Below are 5,875 nucleotides of genomic sequence, written 5' to 3' on the forward strand. Positions count from 1 at the left end.
GAGAGTACTAGGAGGGAGTTCAGTAATTTTCTTACTCAGCTGACCTACTTGTGCCTCCAAATTTCTAATGGAGGACCTTGTTTCAGTCATGAAACTTTGAGTGGTTTTGATTAGATCAGAGACAATGGTTGCTAAGTCAGAGTGGCTCTGCTTAGAATTCTCTGTTTGTTGCTGAGAAGATGATGGAAAAGGCTTGCTATTGCTAAACCTGTTTCTTCCACCATTATTGTTGTTGAAACCTTGTTGAGGTCTCTGTTGATCCTTCCATGAGAGATTTGGATGATTTCTCCATGAAGGATTATAGGTGTTTCCATAGGGTTCTCCCATGTAATTCACCTCTTCCATTGCTGGGTTCTCAGGATCATAAGCTTCTTCTTCAGAGGAAGCTTCCTTAGTACTGCCTGTTGCTGCTTGCATTCCAGACAGACTCTGAGAAATCATATTGACTTGTTGAGTCAATATCTTATTCTGAGCCAATATGGCATTCAGAGTATCAATCTCAAGAACTCCTTTCTTCTGAGTTGTCCCATTATTCACAGGATTCCTTTCAGAAGTGTACATGAATTGGTTATTTGCAACCATTTTAATGAGTTCCTGAGCTTCTGCAGGCGTCTTCTTTAGATGAAGAGATCCTCCAGCAGAGCTATCCAATGACATCTTGGATAGTTCAGACAGACCATCATAGAATATACCTATGATACTCCATTCTGAAAGCATGTCAGAAGGACACCTTCTGATCAATTGCTTGTATCTTTCCCAAGCTTCATAGAGGGATTCACCTTCCTTTTGTCTGAAGGTTTGGACTTCCACTCTAAGCTTACTCAATTTTTGAGGTGGAAAAAACTTTGCCAAGAAGGCATTGACTAGCTTTTCCCAAGAGTTCAGGCTTTCTTTAGGTTGTGAGTCCAACCATGTCCTAGCTCTGTCTCTTACAGCAAAAGGGAAGAGCATAAGTCTGTAGACTTCAGGGTCAACCCCATTGGTCTTGACAGTGTCACAGATTTGTAAGAATTCAGCTAAGAACTGATGAGGATCTTCCAATGGAAGTCCATGAAACTTGCAATTCTGTTGCATTAGAGAAACTAATTGAGGCTTAAGCTCAAAGTTGTTTGCTCCAATAGCAGGGATTGAGATGCATCTCCCATAGAAGTCGGGAGTAGGTGCAGTAAAGTCACCAAGCACCTTCCTTGCATTGTTGGCATTGTTGTTTTCAGCTACCATGGCTTCTTCCCCCTTGAAGAGCTTTGTTAGGCCCTCTAGAGAGAGTTGTGCTTTAGCTTCTCTTAGCTTTCTCTTCAAGGTCCTTTCAGGTTCAGGATCAGCTTGAACAAGTATGCCTTTATCTTTGCTCCTACTCATATGAAAGAAAGAGAACAAGAAAGTAGGAAATCCTCTATGTCACAGTATAGAGATTCCTTGAGGTGTCAGAGGAAAAGAAGAATAGAGGGAGGAGGTAGATAGAAGAGAATTCGAACTTATCAAGAGGGATAGAGTTGGAATTGCACCTTGAGGAGGAGTGTTAGTCCCTTAAATAGAAGGATGTGAGAAGAGGGGAAGAATTTTCGAAAATAAATTAAAAAGATTTTGAAATAATAAAAAGAAATTTGAAAATTTGATTGAGATTTTCGAAAATTAAGATTGGGAAAGAAATTAAGTGATTTTTGAAAAAGATTTTGAAATTAGAAATAAAAAAGATATGATTGAGAGTTAATTTTGAAAAAGATGTGATTGAAAAGATATGATTGAGAATATATGATTGAAAATCAATTTTAAAAAAAAGAAAGTTTTAAAATTAAAGTTGATTACTTGACTAACAAGAAATTAAAAGATATGATTCTTAAAATTTAAAATTTGATCCTTTCTTAACAGGCAAGTAACAACTTGAAAATTTTGAAGAAAATCATTAATAGTAGCAAGGATTTTCGAAAATAATTAAAAATGGAAAGAAATTGATTTTGAAGAGATATGATTGAAAAGATATGATTTGAAAAAGATTTGATTTTGAAAAATTATGAAAATTTGAAAAAGATTTGAATTAAAAAGAAAATCTTCCCTCCAGTGTCCTTCTGGCGTTAAACGCCCAGAATGGCATCCATTCTGGCGTTTAACGCCCAAAATCCTACCTTTTTGGGCGTTAAATGCCCAGCCAGGTACCCTGGCTGGCGTTTAAACGCCAGTTTTCCTTCTTCACTGGGCGTTTTGAATGCCCAGCTTTTTCTGTTTGATTCCTCTGTTGAATGTTCTGAATCTTCAATTCTCTGTATTATTGACTTGAAAAGACAAAAAACAAGAGAATTTAAAGATCAGAGCAATGAAATCATCAAGAACAACTTGAAGATCAATGAAGAACAATATGCATATATTCGAAAAATGCAAGAAGAAGAAAGTCATGCAATTGACACCAAACTTAAAAATTGACACTAGACTCAAACAAGAAACATAAAATATTTTTGATTTTTATGATTTTATAAAAAATGTTTTTTGTGGTTTTTCGAAAATTGAGTGGAAAAGAAAATAAAGGGATTCAAAATTTTTAATAAGAGTTCCAGGAATCATTGCAATGCTAGTCTAAGACTCCGGTCCAAGAATTAGATATGGCTTACTAGCCAGCCAAGCTTTCAATGAAAGCTCCGGTATAAAACACTAGACATGGCCAATGGCCAGCCAAGCTTTAGCAGATCATTGCTCACAACAGCAAAATTGATAGAAATCAACAAGCTCTTGTGATGATAAGTTGAAACCTCGGTCCAAAAGATTAGACATGGCTTCACAGCCAACCAGACTTCAACAAATCATCATGAAACTCTAGAATTCATTCTTAAAAACTCTGAAGAACAAAATAGAAAATTTTTTGTATTTTAAAAATTTTTTCGAAAATAAAAAGTAAAATTACCTAATCTAAGCAACAAGATGAACCGTCAGTTGTCCAAACTCGAACAATCCCCGGCAACGGCGCCAAAAACTTGGTGCACAAAATTGTGATCATCAACAATGGCGCCAAAGACTTAGAGCTCTCAAACGTGAATCACACTTTGTCACAATTCCGCACAACTAACCAGCAAGTGCACTGGGTCGTCCAAGTAATACCTTACGTGAGTAAGGGTCGATCCCACGGAGACTGTCGGCTTGAAGCAAGCTATGGTCATCTTGTAAATCTCAGTCAGGCAGATTCAAATGGTTATGGAGAAGTGATAATTAAAAGATGAATAAAATATAAAGTAAAGATAGAGATACTTATGTAATTCATTGGTAGGAATTTCAGATAAGCGTATGAAGATGCTTTATTCCTCTTGAACCTTTGCTTTCCTATTGCCTTCTTCCAATCATTCAAACTCCTTTCTATGGCAAGCTTTATGTTGGGCATCACCGTTGTCAATGGCTACTTCCCGTCCTCTCAGTGAAAATATTCCAAATGCGCTGTCACCGCACGGCTAATCATCTGTCGGTTCTCGATCATGTTGGAATAGGATCCATTGATCCTTTTGCGTCTGTCACACGCTCAACAATCGCGAGTTTGAAGCTCGTCACAGTCATCCCTTCCCAGATCCTACTCGAAATACCACAGACAAGGTTTAGACTTTCCAGATCTCAAGAATGACCGCCAATAATTCTAGCCTATACCACGAAGGTTCCAATCTTAGATTAGAAACCCAAGAGATACACATTCAAGCTTTTTTGCATGTAGAACGGAAGTGGTTGTCAGGCACGCGTTCATAGGTGAGAATGGTGATGAGTGTCACATAATCATCACATTAATCATGTTCTTGTGTGCGAATGAATATCTTAGAGAAGAAGTGATGTTCTCTCTAAGGGTTAGTAAATTTCTCTTTAATAACACCTCGTTGTGAGTATAGCTTTACCAACAACAATCCTCGGGAGATCAAATTTAGAAGAGGGATTTGGTTGTCACAAGTTCAACCCCAATAGAAATAACCGAAGTATTCAAACCTCGGGTCGTCTCACAAGGAATGGGCAAACATGTACTTCGACATTGGTTAGAAATCCGGGGTTGTGAGTTATGAACATGAAAATAAATGGAAAAACTTAACAACCAAGTAATCTTAAATTGCAATAAATGAATTCAACTACGTAAGCAAAAATTAAGCAATTCCAATGAACAAGCAATATTCTACTTAATTCTACCTTAAACTAAACGAATAACTATAATTAAGACAATTGAAATTGGAAATTGGTTTTCGAATATGAATGACAAAAACAACTCTTGGCTAGGCATAGGAATTGGGATCATAATCCTTGTCCAACGACTACATCTTGACAATTATGAGGAACCAAGCTCATTAAGTCTACTCTCAAGTCTTAAGTACGTGATGTCTACTCCTAGACTTGAAGTACGTCAAATGGCCCTGATCACATCAACCTATAAGTCCCAACCTACCTACTAATTAGATTAGTAGTGGGTTGGCGTCAATGAGTATCAAATTGACCACCTAGGGCTCCCAAATCATCAAATCCATTAGACCCAATGACTCAAGTTTACCCAATTCCCTTGACCTAGGCCAAGAGTGAGAAGGAACTACTCCATAATCAAAGTGAACAATTCATCGAACACTTGGTAAGCACTAACAAAAGACATGTTCAAAATAGCAATTAAATTGAATTCTACAAAAACCCACTAACAATTATCAATGTACAATCAAACAATCAACAAGAGTAAACATAGAAATCATCAATGTAACATCAACAAAACAAGATCCACAACATTCATGAAATGGGTAAAAATGACAATTGGCAAGAATCATAAAACTATCACTAGATATAAGCAAGATTGTAGCAAGGAATTTAAATTGAACAATTAAAACTGTAATCAACAAATCCAATTCACAAATCAACAAGGAAAAATCAAAATGGAAACTAGATCTAGAGAGGAACAAGGGTTTCTCTCTCTAGAATCACCCAAGAACCAAAAAAAAACTCCTAAAATTATGTCCTAGTGTCAAAATGAGTTCTCTCCCTTTCCCCCTTAGCATCCTTGGGTCTTTTCCATGCAGAAACAGCTTGAAATTGGGCCTCCTTGGCCTCAGAAATCGCCAGGCACGATTTCTCTTAATGAGGTCACGTGCAGCTTCCCACGCGTGCGCGCCAGGCGGGCGCGCGCGCCGATTACTTTTGTGATCCACGCGTGCGAGCCAGTTGCGCGTGTGCGTCGATAGAAATCTTCCAATCTGCGCGGATGCGTCCATCCTTGCGTGCCGCTTCTAGTCAGTTCCATCCACGCGAGCGCGTGGAGTGCGTGGGCGCGCCGATGCTGCTGCTCCCAAGACTTCAATTCTTCATGTTCCTCCCTTTTTGTACATGCTTTCTCCCTCTCTTCTGAGTCATTCCTAACCTATAATTCCTGAAATTACTCAACACAGATATCACGGCATCGAATGACAATAGAAGAGGATTAAAATATGGCAATTTTAAGGTAAAATAAGTATGTTTTTCATCATAGAGCAATATTGGGAAGTGAACACAAAACCATGCATTTCTTGTGAATAAGTGTGAGAAATATTGATAAAATTCCCCAAAATAAGCACAAGATAAACCACGAAATTGGGGTTTATCAAATCTCCCCACACTTAAACCAAGCATGCCCTCATGCTTAAAATAAAAAGACCAAAGATTATGATGGGAAAGGGTTAATGAAATGCTAAGTATCTAAACGGATGCATGGTATGCGGAATTGTTACTCAGGTTGTGAATTGTTGTTCGAAATTGATTCCCTGGCAATGGCACCAAAAACAGATGCACAGAACCATGGTCTAAATAGATCTTCACAACTTCGCATAACTAACCAGCAAGTGCACTGGGTCGTCCAAGTAATACCTTACGTGAGTAAGGGTCGAATCCCACGGAGATTGTTGGTAAGAAG

At 38.1% G+C, this 5,875-nt stretch overlaps 1 non-coding gene across 1 annotated transcript; it reads left to right on the forward strand.

The window, feature by feature from the left end:
* Positions 1-711: 711 nt before the first annotated feature.
* LOC148570689 (small nucleolar RNA R71) lies at positions 712-819 on the forward strand. Its single transcript, XR_015908759.1, has one exon. It is a non-coding gene; the product is annotated as a small nucleolar RNA R71 (small nucleolar RNA).
* The last annotated feature ends 5,056 nt before the right edge of the window (positions 820-5,875 follow it).

This window comes from Arachis ipaensis, chromosome B3 (genome assembly GCF_059453495.1).
Source record: "Arachis ipaensis isolate K30076 ecotype BB chromosome B3, ASM5945349v1, whole genome shotgun sequence".
NCBI lineage: Eukaryota > Viridiplantae > Streptophyta > Magnoliopsida > Fabales > Fabaceae > Arachis > Arachis ipaensis.